Source organism: Symphalangus syndactylus, chromosome 4, assembly GCF_028878055.3.
Source record: "Symphalangus syndactylus isolate Jambi chromosome 4, NHGRI_mSymSyn1-v2.1_pri, whole genome shotgun sequence".
NCBI lineage: Eukaryota > Metazoa > Chordata > Mammalia > Primates > Hylobatidae > Symphalangus > Symphalangus syndactylus.
In genome coordinates, this window is record NC_072426.2 from 155,394,668 (window position 1) to 155,417,024 (window position 22,357).

General features: G+C 40.1%; 1 protein-coding gene across 5 annotated transcripts in view; it reads left to right on the forward strand.

Moving 5' to 3' along the window:
• Nucleotides 1-22,357, forward strand: part of TENM3 (teneurin transmembrane protein 3) — a 2,305,387-nt gene that overhangs the window by 1,721,841 nt on the left and 561,189 nt on the right. The window lies entirely within an intron of this gene.

Consider the following 22,357-nt stretch of genomic DNA (forward strand, 5'->3'; position numbering starts at 1 on the left):
CTTCTTTTCCCCCCAACCCATTTTACTCAGTGGCCTTCCTGTTACTCTCTCCTTTCAAAGCCTGGAAGCCTTTACTTATTATGCTTCCCTCACTTACTGTCCAGTATCACAGTCCTTCAAATATTTTGTTTGATTATTTTAATCAAATCATTTTGATTATTTTAATCAAATTATTTTGATTATTTTGTATTTATTATATTTTGTATTATTATAATCATGTCTCTTGGGGTTCATCTGATTTCTAAGACGTCAGGAATTTGGGCCTGATTTTTTAGAACTGTCTTGCGGCCTCCATTTTCCCCCCCTCTAGTTTTATTTTTTTGTATCATTGTCATATTAATCTTCTCAAAACTCCATGTTCATTAAGCTGCAGCACCTACTGAGGCTCCCGATGCCCTGACTGGCAGTAGGGCCTAGATCACAACTTCTTTTCTACTGATCTCCAAACTGCACTCCCTTCTACCAAGCAGGTCTTCCCACTCTTCCTGCTCCCTACTCTGCTCATAAGCCCCAGGCTCTTGTCTCAATCTAGGTACCCTCCCTCCGTAGACTGGTGTGTATCACAGAAGATGACCTTACAAAAAAGGTCACTTGTTTAGCTCTGCATGACCATAGGAGCACCATCACACGCTGTGTGTCCTTCCAGCCCCTTCCTGTAAGTGGTCTTCCCTCCTAAGGGAGTGATGTGTGGACTGGACAAACTGAGGCCAACACGGGCCCTACCCTTGTCGCTGTCCCTCATCATCTCTCCTGAATTTTAAGCCCATCCCCAGAGGAGATGTCACCAAAACGGGGGACAAGGCACAGCAGCATGACTCCCTTAAGGTTAGCTTCTCTCTCTGGAAAGAGGAAAGAACCAGGATTGTTTTTAAGGGTAAAGGTAGTATTCATAAAGCTCATTCAACCCATGAGAGACGCGGCTCTTTCTTGTTCACAAGAAGCATAAATGCATTACACGCATTGTTTTTTATACTTTTGTCTTTTCTTTTTCTAGTAGAAATCAAAGATGGTGTTTTTTGGGGAACACTAATAAATTAGATTCAGATGAGCTTCTATGATTAATTATGCCATACTTCAATATTAACCACTATAGTATGTCTTCTATTTATGCAGTGGCTCGCTTTTTTATTTGAAAATTGCTTATTTACAGAAATGTGTCTAAAAAACAGGCTATAGTCTGAGACTGAATTTGAAAAGAAATTTGATGTGTACATAAAAATACACTCCCAGTGTTAACCATGTAAGACTTCGTAGGCTGTTCAGAAATCAAATCTATCACCAGCTATAAAAAATCATTATCAATTCAGCTTATTTTTCAAAAGCGCTAGAATCCTTACATCAAGAAAGCAGACTAAAACTGATCGTTATGCTGAAAACATTGAACTTTATCATGATGAGGCAGAAGCAATATATACTACGGAACTGCTTTCTGATTTACCAAATATTTATATTAAATACATTTGATTGTTTTTGTCTTTATTTGAAAATTGATCTTTTATTTACCACGTAACTTTGTACAGATTCCTTAATCCTTGCAGGGCCTCAGTTTATTCATCTGTAAATGGGAGACAGAACACTTAACCGAAAGGTTTTTCACTAGGAGTAGTGAGTTTTTACATGGAAAGTACGTAGCCCAGAGCCTGGCACATGTGACATACAGCAAATGGTAGCTCTACCTAATATATGTATCTATTAAACCAAGTAAAATGTACAATTAGCAAAAGCCCATCCATATTTTTTAACTAGTCTGAATACATGGAATTTTTAAAAAATTCTCGTCATGGTTTATGAAGAGATGAGTAAATGCATAGGGATTCCCTTATCTCTTTCGTATAATTTATAAACGGTCTGTACATTTCTCAAGTGAAACCAAGACTGATACTGAGCTGTGCCCGGCTCCCCGGGAGCATGCTGTGATGTGCTCCTTTGCAGTTAAAGTCCAGCCTTGACCACCACATGGCTCCCATGCTGTTTCCACAGATAGAAATCAGATACCCATAGCATCAGGCAGAGAGTGGAACAAACAACTTGAAGGAGAGTGCCGCAGCTGCAAATATTGCACCAACAGGCAAGAACGCGCCTGGAGTCTCTGCAGGCGCCGGTTGGCCACCTCTGCTGAAGTCTCTCTTGTATTCAGGGCTCTGACTAATAATAAAAGGTCAGTGATTGGAGGCTCTCTTTATCTCAGCTACTTAAAAAAAAAAAAAAAAAAAAACTTATGTCAAGTGAGCACTTTACATGTTGTTCACCCACTTAGCCAGTGCTTCCTTTGAAGCTGAAATAGATTGCTTACATAAAATGCTCAGAGCTGCCTCCACAAAGTCTTCTCATGCTGCTTGCCTCCCTTAAAGCTGCGGCTTCCTAATCCTTTGATCCCGATACTGCTGAACTCTTTGAGAGTGGAACAGAAAGGACAGAGTTGAGATTTTAGTGTGACAAGTGGAAGAAAATCAATTTTGACTTCCCAAAGATAGAATGAGTGGTGCAAAAATCACTGGTCCCAAATGGATGTTCTCTGTCGTTGTCTTGGGTGACTAAAAATGCCAAGGAGGTACAAGGCAAGGCAGACAATAGGAAGCAATTTCTTTTTTCTTTACTCAAAAAATAAACTAAGTCTGATGTTGGGACCACATTATGAACATCTACGCCCTGACCATTCCACCGTCCCTTGTATTTTTGCTTGATGTTACAGATTTTAAGCACTCTAGCATTCCACTGGAGGATTTACACATTGATTAGCAGTTAAAAGCATTTGTCTGTAAGTTTAGTTGGATGACTGTTTCTTACTTCAGGAAAACCAGATCTTCCCAGTAACTGGCAGTCCTATTATAAGTGGATATTCTGTTAAGCTTCTAAAGAACTTCTTATAATTTATTAAGTAATGAATAATGAAGAATGCATTTAGTCTTGTAGTTGCACCATACTTCAAATATCATGTAACCTATGAGTCAGTTCAAATGTTATATGTAAGTGAAAAAACATGGGATAAAAAGCAATATTGAAAAGAAATTATGTGAATTACCATGCCACCCACTAATACATTGCATAGTGATTTAGCCATCCTTTTTCATAATTATACTGTTAAAGATTTGGTTACAACTATTTTTAGCCTCAGAATAAAACCATCATACCCCAAAAGGTGTAAAGAAATTAAGATAGCCTTTCCATAATTCATAACAAATGTGGTTGTTTCAAATGTGCTTAATTATTATCTCGATTCAATTCAATGCAATGGTGATTCATTGCCTTTTGAGGCTGCTTGTGAATGTCTCATTAGGAAGAGCTACTAAATGATACAGTACGATCCATATGAAGACATATTTAATGTCATCTCAGTCATGGAAACACTGCTTCTTAGCTCTATTTGCATGCCAGAAATTCTGAGCAACAAACCCTACTATGATAATAGAATTTAAAAATTAGCCTATATATTTTCGCTATTGTCTAGAGATAAGAAATGCAGCTTTTCTCTTCTTTTCTTTTCTTTTTTTTTTTTTTTTTTGAGACAGAGTCTCGCTCTGTTGCCTAGGCTGGAGTGCAGTGGCACAATCTGGGCTCACTGCAAGCTCCGCCTCCTGGGTTTATGCCATTTTCCTGCCTCAGCCTCCCTAGTAGCTGGGACTACAGGCGCCTGCCACCACGTCCAGCTAATTTTTTTTGTATTTTAGTAGAGACAGGATTTCACTGTGTTAGCCAGAATGGTCTCGATCTCTTGACCTTGTGATCCACCCACCTCGGCCTCCCAAAGTGCTGGGATTACAGGCATGAACCACTGCACCTGGTCAGAAATGCAGCTTTTCTTAAATGAGAGAAAGAAGTATGTGCAGTTTAGGTAACTAGGGTTTAAATCTACATGAAAATTTGGATGTATTAGGGAAGCATAATACATCACTTGTTAGAAAAAACATCATTCTAGTTTTCACTACCCTTCGTGTTTCTTAAATATGTAGGTTACCTTGTGATCTTCAAGAAAGTGAAAGAAATTTAACTGAAACATAACTGACAGATTTTGTTGGCCCTGGCTTCTGATCTATATAGTTCAGTGATATCCTTGGAAATCTTGAAAAGTTGAATGGACATCAGAGCTTAAGACATAAAGACTTATTATTTTCCATTCTTGATCAGAAATATTTACTACTGTATTTGTGGATTTTCATAATTAATCTTCACCTTTAGGAGCTTACATTCTATTTATTCTATTTATTTATTTATTTATTTTTTTAGGGACGGGGGTCTTGCTATGTTGCCCAGACTGGTCTTCAACTTCTAGGCTCAGGTGACCCTCCTCCCTCGGCCTCCCCAAGTGCTGGGATTACAGATGGGAGCCACTGCACCAGACTATTATATTTATTTTTAACAACAGCCCTCATGAAGTCTGGGTAATTCTCTCCAAATTTCTCCTTATCAACAAATTTATAGGAGTTAGGAAAAAAAATTATGTAAATAAAGCACTTAAATTTTGACAGTGATTCTATTCTTAACATCATAATGCTTATGACTAAGGAACATTCTTTTTTTAATAAATTAAATGTATTCTGTAGTGTTAGAGTAGATGAGGGTCAGAGACATTATCAGTATGTAAGAATGCATTGTGGATTTTCCTAATGTATCCACCTACAGTAATTTTCTATTCTAACACCCTTTAACAAAATCGTGGCACACAAATGAAATTCCAGTTAGAGATAAGGTGTCTGCAAGACCCTAGTCATTTATCGTGATTACAGGCGCGAAACTCAACAGTAAAAGAACACATCAGAAACTTTTGAAGAAATGGTTCTGAACTAGAGTGCAAATGAAGTGCTGAGAAGCCAGCACTGTCACTGGGGCAGCAGGGTTGTAAATGGTATTTTCAAGAGCTTTAATAGTGGGCAAGGACAAGCAGTTAGTCTGGTTGACTCCTTAGAACAAATGTCATTAAAGGAAAAGTGTTGTGCAAGTGACTGATTCAATCTTTATTAATGAAAAAAAGAAAAGATGACGCCTCCAGAATGAGGCAGTTAGAGCTGAATTGTGGCGAGCTCTATCTTCACTGACTAAATTACCACTTCACTCGACGAGTTTTTTAAAAAACATGCAGTAGAGGTCAGATGGAGGTGTTTTGTTGAGCTCACCATGTGGTGTTGTTTTGCTTTAAAAAGGGTACTGTTTTCAACTACATAATTAAAAAAAAAAATCTGCCCAGCTTCCCAGAACCAAAGTGTACTGAAAAAATCCTCCTATGTTAATTTCATTATGGAAACAGTTATGGAGTGGCAAATTTGAATTAATTATCTGTAGACTGTGGGATAGCAGTTGGGGTCACAGAAATCTATGGATTCTATAAGGCCTAAGGCACAAATGTGGCAACAGGCTTTTCCTTAAATTCCTGGGGATATTGTTGTTCACACACAGGTCTTTTTATTCACACCTGGCACATGTCAACAGAATAATCTCTGACTGCACAGGACATTATTTCATTTATTTTCTCTTCTAACTTGCAATCAGGTTTCAAGTTCCACTGATGTCTCGATACCTTTCTAGGGTTAGGGCTGAACTGTTTTCAGGACTCCCCTATGAAAACTTGCCTTTGGAAGTGATAAAACATTACGACATGAAAACCTAATTGTGAATAAAGGAAGAAGAGCCAGAGCTGGAGAAAACGATGCTACCCCATCCCCCAGCAAGTGGTCTCAAATTTTATGGAGAATTTCTTATTCTCTGCTGAAAATCCTGTCTTTAATATATTTGTTTCCTGGTTGATTTCTCCAAAGGCCAGTGAATAATCCACACGTAATTATTAGACACCAGTGGCACTCCAACTGTCTATCTGTCTTTGTATTTACCAATCAGAAATGATTGCCAGCATGCAGGCCTCAGAATGTGTGGTTTCCAGCTAGGTCAAACTATATCCACAAAGGAGATGGAAATATTCCTGACGCCAGATCTCCTAGTGGTTTTCTTAATGGATTCAAATTACTGCACATGTGTAAAAGATACCTAGATGTGACCAGATGAATGCACAGTTGGCTTCAAGGTAATGTAGCCTAATTTTGGCTTGTTCAGTTTCCACATGGTCTTGCCTACCTGCCTTGCAGTTCCACTGCACTAGATCAACAAATTCCTGGTATGATGGGCCATCCTTTGGTACCTGTGGCCACTCCTGAAAAGCAGAAATCATCCTGATATCAGTTATAGTCTGGTGCAATATCATTTACCTGTCAGTTTCATTACTCTATCTTCATCACCAAGCCTACCTGAATAGGAAAAATAAAGGTGATGTACGTGTGAGGATACAGGCTTCATAGTCTTTGAAAGCAAGCAATATACATCAATAGGAATGTTGTTGTATTTTAGACATTATTTATGAGAAGCTTACTGAGAGTAGACCATAACTTCCTTATTCACAGTTGAATTCCTAGATCCTAGCATTGTGCTTGGCGTTTAGTTGGTGTTCAATAAATGTTGAACTGAGTGATGATTTCTCATTCACTTGATAGCATTTGACCACTGTGTTCAGACAATGCTGACATACTTTAAATCCTGAAAACAGTTCAGGTGTTTTCTAAACTGGCAGACTTGCATTCTATTAAAGAACTCCATTGATCATTTTTGTAACCAAGGTGTTTACAGAATGGAACTGGCTATGATTCACACCACTTCTGGTGTAAATATCATAACGTATAAGTATTTTTTTAAATTTCACCATCATTTTCTTTTCTTTTTTTTTTTTTTTTTGAGATAGAGTCTCACTCTGTCCCAGGCTGGAGTGCAATGGTGCGATCTCGGCCCACTGCAACCTCTGCCTCCCAGGTTGAAGCCATTCTCCTGCCTCAGCCTCCCGAGTACCTGGGATTACAGGCACCCACCACCATGCCCAGCTAATTTTTGTATTTTTAGTAGAGACAGGGTTTCGTCCTGTTGGCCAGGCTGGTCTCAAAATCCTGATCTCAGGTGATCCACCCGCCTCGGCTTCCCAAAGTACTGGGATTACAGACGTGATCCACCGTACCTGGCCAAAATTTCACCATCATTTCTATTCATGACTTACCTGCAAAGTGATTATCTGATTAGTACTACTGCAACAAAGATAATAATCAAAGTACCTGAAGCTTATATCAAATATGATATGGCATGTTTCTGCGTGTTTCTAAAGAAAAATATTGAATGAACCCCTTGCCTAACCTAGTACCTGTGATAACAATAACTAACATGCATTGAGCGCTTACTATGTGTCAGGTACTTGTTCAAGGTACTTTACCGGTATTAACTCTTTAATTCTCATAACCTTCTGTGAGATGGGTAACATTATACCCATTTTACAGATGAGGAATCTGAGGCCTAGAGATATTAAATCATTTGCCCAAGGCCACAAAGCCAACATGTGGTAGAACTGAGACTCGAATCCAGGCAGTTTGTTCCAATTTTTGTACTTTGAACCTGTGCACAATATGACTATTGCTATTTTGTGGTGTTATTTGAGATTTCTCTTTTAAATTATTCTTTATATCTTTGGGGCAGAAAAACAATGAATAATAATGTTATGAATATTAAAGCCCCATAAAGAGAAAGGTATTCTGCCTAACAGAAGGAAGGATTTCAATTAAATGTGGAAAGCCTATCAATGGTGATAAATAGTTTCCTTGGACTGCAGCCACAATTAAAGGACTCGGGTGAGACAGCCATCAGAGTAACAGTAATGAAAAACCAAGTAACAGTTAACATTTAACACTTTCTATATGTTAGGCAACGTTCTAAGGACCTTAAGTACATTTTCTTATATTTAATAGGTCCTCTTTTATGGATGACCAAGTTCCTTGCCCAAAACCACATAGGTTATGGGCAGCAGAGTTGGGTCCTCAGTCGAAATATACCTGACCCCGGAGTCCGTGTTTTGAATCACTAATTTGTCCTGCCTCCATGCAGCAGTATAGAAAGACCATCTTCAGAGCGTCACATCATGGTGGCCTTAATCTGGGGCATGTGGAAGAAAGGATGTGCTTGGTCTCTGGTGAATCCCATAATCTTCTAGAGATATTTTAACAGGAATTATAATTGAATATATTATATAGGCCTCTGTTACTCTTCCAGTTTTTACAATAATTTCATGATAACTTCCTGGTTGTTAGTAATTGTGCAAATTCATATATTATTGCATTAAAGCTGCCTGATGACCCTGATGAGTAGGGTCATCTTAGCCCCATTTTATAAATGAGAACATTGAAACTAGAGAGGATAAATCACGTGCTTAAAATTATGCAGTAAGTGACTTCAAATCTTGTGATCTTTACTGTTCTATAAATAACCTCCTACCAAATTAGGTTAAACTGTACGGGATTGCAATTTTGGTGGATCAAAATGATCCATTATTGGCAATTTCATATTATACAACCTAATTGATGAATGAAAGTGAATTTAATCATTTCTTATTTTCAGTTTTCAAATATATTGAAAGTGCACACCTAATGTATTCGCAAACATAATGTATAAGAAGAAAAAGAATCATGAAAATTTGATAGACCCCGTGCATTGATTTGTGTGACAATATACCGATATTAATAAGAAAGTGGCCACAAATTATATTGTAATTCTTTATGTTCATACATATTAAATCCCTGGCATTTCTTTTTTAAAAACCATAATAGGCCGGGCGCAGTGGCTCATGCCCATAATCCCAGCACTGGGAGGCCGAGGCAGGCGGATCATCTGAGGTCAGGAGTTGGAGACCAGCCTGGCCAACTGGCAAAACCCTGTCTCCACTAAAAATACAAAAATTAGCTGGGCATGGTGGCAGGTATCTGTAGTCTCAGCTACTCGGGAGGCTGAGGCAGGAGAATCGCTTGAACCTGGGAGGCGGAGCTTGCAGTGAGTCGAAATCACGCCACTGCACTCCAGCCTGGGCGACAGAGCAAGACTGTCTCAAAAAACAAAAACAACAACAAAAACAATAAAAACCGTAATATATTTTGAAGAGAGCTAAGTAATTGAAGATGAAGAAAAAAATTCATTTCTCCTAGTTTGAAGGTTGTCATCAAATACGTTTGCTCAAAACCACGTAAGAATTAAAACATGAAAGCTTCCATTCTAATGATGGCAGTTAAAATCCAACACATCACTGTAAGAGGCTGAAGCAGAGAGGATTGCTTGAGCCCAGGAGTTCCAGACCAGCCTGGGCAATATAGTGAGACCCCCCTACCTCTAGAAAAAATTTAAAAAATTAGCCAGGCGTAGTGTTGCATGCCTTTAATCCCAGCTACTCAGGAAGCTGAGGCCGGAGGATTGCTTGAGCTCAGAAGGTTGAGGCTGCAGTGAGTCATGATCGTGCCACTGCACTCCAGCCTCGGCTACAGTGAGACCCAATCTCCAAAAACAAAAAAAAGAAAAAGGAAAAGAAAACACATACCATCAGGCCTCTTTAAAATCCAATTTTAAAATATCCAACTGATGGTTTAAAATAATTGTTTCAGTTTACATTGCAAACTCATGCAAATGGACACTTACCAAGTTTGACTGTCATTCAGTCAAATGATGAAGTCTGCTTACTCTCCTAAGGGGAAGACAAATCACCTCTGTTTTGGGAAATTCTTTTGCATATTGTTTGGCAAGATTGTACTTAAAGCTGAATATTTAATATGCCTCTGTATGTATTGGGTTTTTCAGTTTCCTGGAAAACATTTTACACAGGTCAACCGTAAGTCTGGCCGTATTAGATGAAAAGAAGGACTCAGAATGCATGTGGTTTGGCCCTGAGGAGCATCTTCTGATCTGGTGGCTTGTGAAAAGTCAGCTTTATGGCCAGGCACGTTGGCTAATGCTCGAAATCCCAGCACTTTGGGAGGCCAAGGCGGGCGGATCATCTGAGGTCAGGAGTTCAAGACTAGCCTGGCCAACGTGGTGAATCCCTGTCTCTACTAAAAATACAAAAATTAGTCAGGCATGGTGGTGGGAGCCTGTAATCCCAGCTCCTCAGGAGGCTGAGGCAGGAGAATCACTTGAACCCGGGAGGCGGAGGTTGCAGTGAGCAGAGATCACACCCCTGCACTCCAGCCTGGGCGATAGAATGAGACTCCGTCTCACAAAAAAAAAAAAAAAAAAAAAAAAAAATCGGCTTGATAAAGAAGAGCAGGGCGTCATCTCACCTCTCCCGCCTTATACCGTTCAGGGCTCTGACTGCCGGATCTCTTCCTCACCCTTCTCTTCGTCCTGCAGTCTCTTCTGGCATCACACAGCATGCTGCAATTCCAGGTGCAAATGTAGGGGCACTGCTGTAAGCCCGCGGCCCTGTAGATTGATAGGAAACTGCACGGAGAAGGTTCATGCTTCTTGCTAGCCACAAAGCAATTAACAGGTAGCAGTATTTTCTTATGGATGGAAAGTTTAGGTAAAAATTGTAGTCTTATGATTACATTACATGGTATTTTATAATTACCCAAGAGGTAGCCCATGTACAGTGTACATTTATGTGTTTACTAAGACCATAGTTTTTCCCTTTTTTAGTTCCCCTTTAGTAACTGGTAATTAATCCTGTGTAATATAAAATAATAACAGCTCTGTGAAGGCCATCGTAGAAAGTATTTTTCTTCTTGAGAGATTATTATAAGTGTTATTTAGAAGAAGTCTTAAGCCCCAGCATACGAAACTAAGAAAGACCTCTCTTTGCTGATTAGGAAAATCGTGTTAGTGGATTTTATCCACCAGAACGATAGTGATTCAAAGAGTGCTTTAGCCTTTCTATCTACATATCTTTTAGCACAGTTTTGTTTTACCCCTTCGCTTAATCAAAAATAATGAAGATTTATGTATGTCAAGTTATTTAAAATTCTCGATGAAAAGGATGGTTGTTCTGTGTGTGTGCTTAAGTACCTTAGCTCAAGTCCAGTTACACTGCTGCAGAAAAATGTTAACATTTTGAAACAGTTCTTGATTTCACTTGTGCTGATTTTATCAAAATAAGGAGGAAAAAGACACTGTGCCTTTGTTACATGTGGTAAACAAGCGATTTGCTCTTTAGAGGCCCCCTGCTATAAAAGTTAGCCATTTTAAGCCTAGAGAATCAGGTGAGTAGTATTAGAATACTTGATCTTTTTAAGGATTTGCCATGACATTTATTTTGTAAAGACCAGAAACTTTATTGAAATTGAACCTTAGAAGAGTGGCTTTAGCACTGTGTTGCTGTCCCAAAATGAAGAGATAATCTAGGAATTGGTATAAAGTGGCCACTACCCAAAAATCTCATGGTGGGCCACATGGGAGAACATTCTAGAATAAAAATACCAGAGCTGAAATCATGATGATGCTGGCAGCCTAACACTTGAAACTATATTAGTTTCCATCCTTTAAATGTAGTCTTGTATAATTAACTAATACATGTTCAGCTGCCTTTCAATATATATGCCATCCATTTTCAGAAATCATGATTTGATCCTTTATATAAGTTTTAAATTCAGGCATTCGCTAATATTCAGATGTTTAAATTAATTAGAAGAAGGCATCAAGAAATATTTTTCAATCTGAAATTTTAAATCCTTTTAAAAAATCCTGGCATTTGATGTCATATAGACTCAATCTACAAGTAAGACATTTTCAGCGTATCATCAGTCTTCGGCACATATTGTATGCAAATGTCATCCTCTCTTTGAAAATACCTTTTGCATTTTAAGCAAGATCCTATTTTGACAGTTCTTTATGCTTTTTGGGGAGAGTTCTTGTGGAGAGTTTAAAAAAAAAGCATCTTGAGTTTTTGCCTTGGCATATTCATCTTAATTTGATCATTTCTGTTCTGACACAGTTAACCCCTCAATCAAAACACCTGGAAGTCCTTGTTAAAGTTCAAGGCTTCCATCAACCTCCATCAGCGATTCCAGGCAGGAGGTTTACACGTTAAACCACTAGAATGTAAGTTGTTCTTCAGGTTTGCCCCGGGGAGTTTTCTACTGCATTTTTGCCCATTGAATTATGATGTGAGATGGCATGAATATTGATCAAATTTCTAAACTGAATTTCCCAATTTTTAGACTGTGGTGTAAACCAACCCACAGGTTGTCATAACCAATTCAGTATGTTTTTAACAATAGTCAGTGAAGCGTGGAGGTCTTCAGAACTCATTGAAATGTAGAAAATTATCTGCACATATGCTATCAACAAATCTCCCTTAACTCCTTCCTGCTCACATTCCAAACCAACAGCAAAATACAGATCCAAGCAAACTGGTCAGTGATTCTGTGTGTGTGTGCTTGCATGTGGCCATGTACCTTTGGCTTCTTGGTTTGTTCTTCCTTTTTCCAGGCTGATATGTTTGAAAATATAGGAGGAAATGTGTTAATACACATCATGAACACAGGGTACAGGAGATAGTATTGTACCTTGGTTTGTAGTTTATCATTGTAAAGTGGTTTTCTTTCCTCTGAAGAGAAAATGAGAAATTGTGCATCATCATAAGCTAGCTTTCCATTTCAGGGCCAGGTTATATATTTTACATTTATTCAGAACCTCTCTTCTTTCTGCTTTTTCCATTTTTCTGTCTAACTTTTAGTGATTTACTCTTTTTCATTAGTACATTTTAATTTACAGTGGGATGGGAGGAGGGCCTTCTGCAATTCTTTGTCTGCTCTGGAGAAAGTTCCTGAAATGAAACATGAATTTGAGTTTGCTGCCAGTCACAGTTAAGGGGCCTTCTCTTGTCCTGTCCCGTTGTAAGACAAGCTCGTCCCTAAGAGAGCCTCTGAATCCAGCCGTCCTTTGGAGAGAGTCAAGCACGGTTTATCTTCTGGACCTCACCTGACTGGTTTTACAAGAACAGTTGGATCTTGGTCTGCACAAATAGGAAGCAGGTTTTGACATTCTGAGCACTCTTTCCGTGCATTCAGCAGCTTGTCAATAAGAATGAGAGAAAGAGAAGAAAGAAAAAGAGAGAAGAAACTATGGTAGGGGAAAATGAGGTGGAAAGAATATAATACCTTCCTTGCTTTCCTTGTTTTGGTAAAAACAATCATCATTCATATCCCCTCTCTTACATAAATATGTATCTGTCTACTCCTACCTCATCTGCTGCAGTGAATCACATATTTTCTCCTCAGAACTGATTTGGGCAAGAAAGACAGTGTACTTCATATACAACAAAAATGTTAGAGATTTCAAAATTATATGCCACTTTTAATAACTTTTTTTATGGGGGGGTTTCTACCGTTTGCTAAAAGTGACAAGAACCATTCGGCCTGTGCTGGCACAGAAAGAAGCGGTGAAATCAGTTCATAATAATATTAATAAATGTATTTGGTTGATTACATGCCTACACCTCACAGTTTATAACATGTTTTAACACACCTAATGTGACCTCATTTGCTCCTAAAAATGAAAAGCCCTTGAAGAAGACAGTGTTATCTCCTTTATATAAATGAGAAAACTGAGGCTCAGAGACATTAAGTGCCGTGAATAAATCTTCATAGTTGACCTTTGCACTGGGTGTTTCTGTAATACTGAGTGTGTGTGTTTGGGCATTTGTGTGTATGAATATAATCATAGAACACTGCTGCAAATGGAGATAGACTGGCAAAAAAAAAAAAAAAAAGGAATGGAATTGACTGGTAAATTATTAGTACTTACATCTACCACTTGGCAGCTAAAGGATTGCCCTCCATGTGTTAGTAAAAGCAGTGGGCTGTCCAGCAGATAGTTTCAGTCCAATTAAAGTGATCTGTTGTGACTGTATTTGACCAGAGGCAATGGAAGAAAGATGGTGGAAACGTCCTTCCAAGATGATCCTCTTTCAGAATCCAAAACTTGAATTTCTAAAAAATGATTATGGTGTGGCTTATTTTATGTACCCCACAATATATATTATCGAGTCATAAATCAAACTGCTCTCTAAAAGATTTTAAGTATCTTTGGATAAATTTCCTTAATATTTTAATTGAAAAATGAGGCAATCATTTCTCAAGATTCTTATTTCTGATAGGCACATGAGGTCCTTTAATTAGTGTATCCGTTCTTATTCTTGCTGAACAGTCTCCTGAATAAGAATAAAAGTGACAAAATTAGACAACATATGGAAAAGGAGATCCTGGCTTTGCTAATTTTACCAGGGAGAGTAGCTAGGCCCTATATTTCTGGCTGGAATTCTCAAATGGGAGAAAATTCCTTTCCTGGCATGAATTGGGTAACAGTTGTTTGTGTACCTTGTAGCCTAGCCGACTCTGTCAAAGGTAATCCTCCCAGTGCAATAATCCTCTGCTTTCAAAGGCGAAAATTGTGTAAATTGAATTTTACAGAAATCTTTCTTAAATTTCAAAATTATTGTTATTTAAAACGTATATTAACTTATTTTTGCATTGCAAAATTGGACATAAAAACAAACCACAGTCTGGCCCCAGGTGAGGCAGGGAGAGGATTGTTAGGGGAAGTGTGCACAGCCCGTAATAGGCCCTGTCATGCCAAGCTTATTTGTTTCTGCAGTAAGGCAATGGAGTATGCAGGTTGAAAACATGAGCTTTTCAGTCAGATATCTTTTTTTTTTTTTTTTTTGAGATGGAGTCTCGCTCTATCACCCTGGCTGGAGTGCAGTGGCACGATTTCGGCTCACTGTAAACTATGCCTCCTGGGTTCAAGCAATTCTCCTGCCTCAGCCTCCTGAGTAGCTGGGATTACAGGCACGTGCTGCCACACCCGGCTGATTTTTGTATTTTTAGGGACGTGGTTTCACCATGTTAGTCAGGCTGGTCTCGAACTCCTGATCTCGTGATCTGCCCACCTTGGCCTCCCAAAGTGCTGGGATTACAGGCGTGAGCCACTGCCCCCAGTTCAGTCAGACATCTTTACTAGTTTTGAGACCATGGCAAGTTATTTCACCCCCTATCCTGGCTTTTTTTCACCAGAAGGTGGTGTTGAAAATACTCATCTGATAGGTTTCTTTTGTGGATTAAATGAAGCAAACTCTGAAAAGCATGTAGCCCAATGCCTGTGGTAACATGTTTGAGTACTCAATACATGGCAGCAATTTATGTTGTTTTGGGTCTCAGGATATATCTAGCAGTTGAGTTTCACAGTCATCCCTGAGAAGAGATCTTATCAGGATTCATCTAAACATGGAAAATATCAGTGACCTGGAGAGATGAGTTGGAGCCTGGTCTCTGGATGCTGGGATGTTAGCTGGAGGCCTGGGGCCCTTGGGGATTTTGCTTTCAAACTGAAGTGGCCCCGACGTTTGCACAGTCCAATGGGCAAAACAGAGCCTATTACCTGGCACCTGATCTTTTCAATGGTGAATTCTGTGGTACATAGGAAACTGGGGTTGTGGCATGTGGAATGGTTAGGACCTCCCAGGGCTGGAACCATGGGGAAGTGACGGACAGCAGCAGGAGATGAACACAAAATGATCTGAGGCCCAGGGGAGGAGCCTTGAGGTTCCTTGAGGGAAAGAGGAACTGCAGATAATGGTGAGATTTCAAAGGGCCAACCGGGGACATGGGAGATGTCTCCAAAGTCAAGGAAGAGCTGCTTGCAGCCCAAAGGTAAAAGCTTCAGGAGTCAGGGAAGAAAGTGGCTTTCTTATCTAAGATAGCCTGGAGTCTGACAAAGCAGTGGGCTGTGCCTGGAGTGAAGGTTAGACCGGGGTCTCACGGGGCTCAGAATTTGATCCAATCTAGCAGCAGTGGCAGCTTTTTAATCCACCGTCATAGCCCTAAGCAGCTCAGCTCAGCAACAGGCACCTTTTAATGGAGACCTTGAAATATCATCCAAGTAACCGTCGGGAAGTACAGACCAGGGACAATTACCCTGAGTATTTTATAATGTAGCTAGAACGTTGATCACTGTTCCTTGTTTGTGAGTTTTCTTATTCCATCCATTTCCTTGTTGGAGATTTTAATCTGTAAATGAAAAAGGCCTGTGTGCCTATTTTCAGGCACAGCAAAGACAGAAAAGCTGGGTGGGGTGTCCTACTCCTTAGCCAGGCTGAGAGAAAGGAAATTGGAGAAGTAGAGAAAGTGGCAGCCCATTAAAGGAAAGAGAAAAAAAGAAGAGGCTGGATTCCTAGGAGACTGTGCTAAGAGGGAATGAATGCACGCAGAGCTAGCCCTTGAAGGAGACAGGAGTCCAAGGGCAAGCGATCTATTTATTCTTGATTGCCTCAATCTAGGCACCAAAATTGGACAAAAAAGATGACTAATGGAATGTAATGAGTTTCTATTTCAACAGTGCCCAAATAGGCTTCTTTAACTTGGTTCATCACGAATAAAGATATTAATTGAGAAAAACTAAAATAACACGAAAATAAACTAGAATCAAGCTGATGATGAGCATATATATGTAAGTAACTGCATTATATAAAATGCAGCTGTGAATTATGAAAATCATCAAGCTCCTCTTGGTGTCTACAGGATGGAGTGGCTGAGTCTCCACCCTTTTCTATGGAGCAGAGCCTCCCTCCACCTTGGCCCCATGCTTCTTTGCTCTATCTATAGCAAAGACCATACTCAGTGATTACTCCGAATGTTAGGGAGGTCATGCAATAGCATAAGTTCACTTTCATTTTATTGATAAGACATGTAAATGCAGTGCTGAAACATAAAGTGACATGCTCTAAGTCAGTGGGTCCCTCTCTGCTGCTCCACCTATTCTCATGAAATACTGAGATACTCACCTGACTCATACATATAGTATGACTGGGTATGGTCTTTGGTCATCATGCATCTCTCAAAAATGTTAGAGTTGCAACAGTCCCTAGGATCTTCCTGCAGTTACTTAATGGCAGTTTAAAGCTGTCTGCCTTAACTCATCCTTTCTGCCGTAACTCCTGCTGCTGCCCTCCTTATATCATCCAGCAAACTCATCTCTTTGAATTTGTAAATTCAGTTACTGTAGAAGACAGCTCAAGCAGTAGACACTCCTTTCCATGGAATCAAGGCACAATGGCTTTTTCTTTCGAGTTTCACACTCGAAGAGTGTGCATTTGATAATCTTCGTTTCTGTTCAGTGACCTCAGAACGTGGACAGTGCAGTCCTGTTTGCCTGGCTTCCCCATTGATTTCTTAGAGCTGTTCCTCCCCAGTGCTTAAGTGGAGGTCCACATTGTCCTGGATCCTGGAGCCTCACCCACAGTCATGTAGCCATAGAGTCCCTGTGACTTCCTGGGTCCAATGCCAGGGTATTCAAGGCCTCAAGCCTGTCCCTGATTCCACGATTACCTCTTATCGGCCAGTGTCCACTGTCAGTGGAATGGCTGCATGGCCGTCATTAGCCACATACTGAGAGTTCCGTGATCTTTCCCAAACCGTAGGCATCAGTGGTCTCTCCAGTTTTTACTCTCAGCACATGGTGTACAGTCTATGAGTGAGAAACAATGAAACTAGCTGCTAAGAAGCCTCGCTTTAGTCTAATTTTTTTTCTTCATGTGGATGTGCAGGGCTGTTTTTTTTTTTTTTTTCAACCTTGTTGTCATTTCAAAATATTCCTTTTTTCAATGGCTTTGGGGCAAAGAAGAAAATAGTTATGCATCCAAACCACTCCTGTCCCAGTAGAAACTTCCTTTTCAACACTTTAAAATCTTTTTCTTGTTACATTAGCCCTGAGGTTCAGGGCTTTTGAAATTTCCTTTAAAGGAACGCATACTAAGGGTAAGGTGAATATCTCAGTATTTCATGAGAATGGGTGGAGCGGCAGAGAGGGACCGGCTGACTTGGAGCAAATCACTTTACGTTTCAGCACTCCATTTTACATTCCTTACCAATAAAATGTAAGTGAACTTATGCTATTGCATGACCTCCCTTATATTTGGAGTATTTTTTAAGTCAAATATACAGAGATCGAGAATAAAATAGTGGTAACCAGGAGTGGGTTGGGGCAGGAGGAGGAAATGGAGAGATGTGGGTCTAAGGATACAAAGTAGCACATATGTAGGATGAACAATCTTGAGATCTAATGTACAATCCCAGGACCGCAGTTAATAATGTTGTATTGGGGATTTTTGCTAAGTGAGTAGATTTTAGCTGCTCTTGCCACAAAATTAAAGACTAACTGTGAGATGATGGATACTTTAGCTTCTCTATAGTAACCATTTTACTATCTATATGTGTCTCATAACATCATGTTATATACCTTAAATATATATAATGTAATGTGTGTGTGTGTGTGTGTGTGTGTGTATAATCCCTCCCAGCTCTAAAATTTGCAATGCAACTCCAAGGTTGCATGTTGGAAATTGGACAACTGAGTCGTTAAAAATAGGTATTTCCCTTCACATCCCACCCTATTGATTTCTCTCCTGGTGCCTGTTCAAGCTTCATGCTAGGGTCTACCGGTTCAAAGAGGAGCATGACACATGAAGTCAGTCTTGTCACTGCTAATTGATATCTTACATAGATAAATTATCTAGTTATCAGGTGTCTCTTCATTTCGTGACAACATAGCATCAAGAAAGTTCGTTAAGAATGCAGAGAAAATGTATTTTTATATTCACGGTTATTTTTTTAGGATGAACCATCAAGCTTTTGAGGGACAGGAGCTGATTTCAGAAATTCATCCTTCACTCCTAGCATTATGGTAGGGTTTCTATCTTTGTTTTATTCTGTCAAATGGTGGATTTTTTTATAATGACTAAAAGGACTGTGTAAAGCGCCATTGTAGGCTTGAGCACAAAGGTACTGACATCTTTTCCTTTGTGGTTTAGAAGCCTGAAGTTTTGTGCAGTCCTGCTGTCATGGGGCATGTCTCAGAAGTCACTGCCAAGCTACACCCAGGTTGGGCTGGTGGATGACACTGACTGCCCCATGTAAATAAGTTTCTAATAATGTTAATGATGACTTAAACACCCAAGTATATTTGCTTTATATTTTGTTTCCTTGCACTTCAGAAAATATGCCGTTGAGAACAGCTCGATGGAGTTTCATTTAAACTTTCTTGACCTTACACCAGCAGCATTTTCATTTCAGCTTTAACCTACTTACTATTTTTTTTTCTTTTCAGTAAACAAATATACTGCCTTATGTTGAGGCGAGGACTTGGGAGGAGTTTCAGGAAAATCATTCTTCACATTTTAGAGGTTGTTTGTAATAACTTTGCTTATGCTATAAAAATGTTAATAGCTTTTGAAGAAGAAAAACCCCGTAATAATTGCTCATCTATAAGCAGAGTCTTATGGTTTTAGCTGCAATCTGTGGTCCCGAGTGGGGAAAGAGTAACATAATACCTTCTATTTATGCATGGTTTATGAACTGATTTGCACAAGGGACTTTGTATTTGTAAAAATGCATCTCACTTGGTGTGCATTTTAACCATTTAATATTTGATTTACCAAGAGAGCAAAATTTTGTTTTTAAAATGCAGCAATATGACCTTAGACTGTGTGTGTGTATGTATGTATATATATGTGTGTGTGTATATATATATACACACACACACACACATATATATATATAATTAAGCCTGTCTTAAGAGAGTTTCAAAAGATGACTTTGTAAGAAGATCAAACCCCAACTATAGGTCCTCAGGCATTTTAGTAACTCATAGAGCTTAATTTCCATTTCTCTTGTGATAACATAAGTCATAATAAGAGTAACAAAGAATTTCCTTAATGAATTGGTTGAATATAGTGTACATAACATTGAAGAATGTTTCCAATTCTAAAATTTGGAAGGATGGTGTTTAAAGGCACTGTCGTTAGTTATCTCAACAGGTGGTAGCTGGTAATTGATAATTATATTTAAAGTATGTGTATTCATTGTGGTTGGTAGTAATACAGCATTTTTATCCACAGATCTCAAAGCATGTGTGAATAAATATGCATTATTTCCCTATTTTAAGTAGCCAGAGACTCACTGAACGTTAATTAGATATAAGCAGACAGAGAAATTTCATGTCCGCTGCTTGCTTGATGCTACTAAAAAAAAAAAAAAAAAACCTTCCCAGAAACTGAGATGAAGAACACAGTGTACCTGATCTCTAAATAACTACTGTTCGGGGCATGGCTCCAGCCCCAAGCGAAGCCCCGTGAAGCACAAAGTGTCCCTGCACACGTCTTCCCCCAGGCTCCTCACACCTAGGCTCGCAGAGCATTCTAGCAAGTCTTTTTTTTTTTTTGAGACGGAGTCTCGCTCTGTCGCCCAGGCTGGAGTGCAGTGGCGCAATCTCGGCTCACTGCAAGCTCCGCCTCCCGGGTTCACGCCATTCTCCTGCCTCAGCCTCTCCGAGTAGCTGGGACTACAGGCGCCCGCCACCACGCCCGGCTAATTTTTTGTATTTTTTAGTAGAGACGGGGTTTCACCGTGGTCTCGATCTCCTGACCTCGTGATCCACCCGCCTCGGCCTCCCAAAGTGCTGGGATTACAAGCGTGAGCCACCGCGCCCGGCCGCAAGTCTTGAGTCAGAAGAGACCTCAGGGACCATGCTTCTGAGTCCTTTGCTATTACCTCTAGCTACTCAGCACGTGCGCTAGGATGGGGATGTGACGTTTCCTCTATCCTCCGTAGCACTTCCTTCTGAACCCTGGTGAACCTCTTGATTAGGAGAATAGTTGTTGGAATACCTACTGTGTTGTAAGCTCTTTTCTAGGTGCTTGCAATAGAGCAGTGACCAAAACAGACAGTCACTGCTGTCATAGCGCTGGCGTTCCAGGAAGGAAAGATGGTCTGTGCCGAGCATCCCTCTATTTATTCACAGCTTTAACCTCCCCATCTGCACCCTTCCTACGCAAAGAAGGGTGTCCTACCTTCTTCAACAAAGGCTTCCCCATCCCACCTATCCCCATCACACGGTGAAATATTTCTGAGCTTTATTTTCTGGAGTTTGTATTCTTTTAATTTTTAAATTTTGTGTTGTGAAAACAATAGCTATATTAAATACGATTTCTCAAACTATATATATATATATATATATCTCCCCCTTCTACCTCCTGTTCTCCCATAATTACAGCACACGAAGAGGCAGGTTTCCCCAGCAACGGAGTGGGTGGAGCCCTGCCTCATAATTCTCCTGACCAACAAGTGTCTCTCCTGGGCCAGACCTGAGGGTCTCTAACACTCAGTGGCTCCCAGCTCCCAGGCCCAAGCTTGTTCTATGCTGGAAGGAGGGGAAGGTTGACTACCGGGGCCTCCTTGTGTTCCAGGGTCAGAAGAACCTCTGAAGAGCTTCCTATTTTTTCTTGTTCTACATCTTTGTTCCCAGAAAATTCCAGAAATGTTTTTCTGATTCTAGTTCCCCAACCTCCATCCTCTTTCTTTGTTTTTCTTGGTATCTCTGAATGTTCGAGGGGGTCTAAGCTATTCCCAAGGAGGGTGCCTGACTCATTCTGACCAAGTCCTTACCAGACCAAAAGGTACTGGTCTTAGGAGCTGCAGTTGAGTCAGATTAGCTTTGATTGTCAACTTAGATAACCCTAGGAGAACAAAAAAAAGGAATGCGTAGAGGTATTTATCTTTGGCCCACAGCCTCTTCTAGCATGCATAATTATGTCTGTTATTATAAATATGGGCCAGCCAGCTTTGTGATAAGTCTTGCTTGAGTACACTAAACTCTCTGCCTCCGTGCCCATTTGCTCAGCTTTGTATTTCACGGGCAGCTGCTTATGACCTTAAAAAGTGCAGAGAACCCTGGCCAGCAGTAGAAGGTTCTGGCCAAAGGGTGATGCCCAGGGCAGGAACGTTCCTGCCTCTCGCCCCATGAGGTCCTCTCAGCTGTTTCAGGAGTGGCCCCTCTCCTAGAATAGCAGTAACATGCAGCTGATGACTGCCAGCAGCATCGTGCTCTTGGTACCAGGCTGGACTCCTGGAACAGCTGGCATGCTTGTACATCCCCGACATTCCGAGCCTGGGATGCACCCGAGGTTAGGGAACCAGCAGACTCCCAAAGAATTACAGAGTGGCGTGCAGTCTCTGCCAGCCATTTCTAAAGATCTGGGTGTGAGATGAATCCGCAGAAGGGAAAATAATGGCTGGAAAGCACCTGAAATTAAGTTGGCTGGAGTCCTGCCTGGTTTGCGTATTTTTTGTATGTGCCTGTGATATGCATTTAAAATCATTTGCCTAAACTTCCTACTAACTAGAGGTACAATTAAGCACTTCCAATTCAGGAGTCCCATTCCCCATACTACAGGCATCTCTAGCTGTTTTGTTTTATCTTGTGTTGAGGTCTTTGGGAAAATTAATTGTTGGTAGCATATATACAAATGTCTATTCTGGGAACTGGCGTCTTCACTCCTCTGTCCTTCTGGCTGAAAGAGCTCGGATTTCACTTTTATTCAGGGCCATAACTCTCACTTCTCACTTGGCCACCGTGTTGGTCCTGGGAAGAATCCTCTCCTTCATTTCAGCCGAACAAAGATTAAGGAGGAAAGGGAAGAGGTACTGCAGCACTTGCTTACCCCTATTATCAGACCAGATATACGGGAACTTTA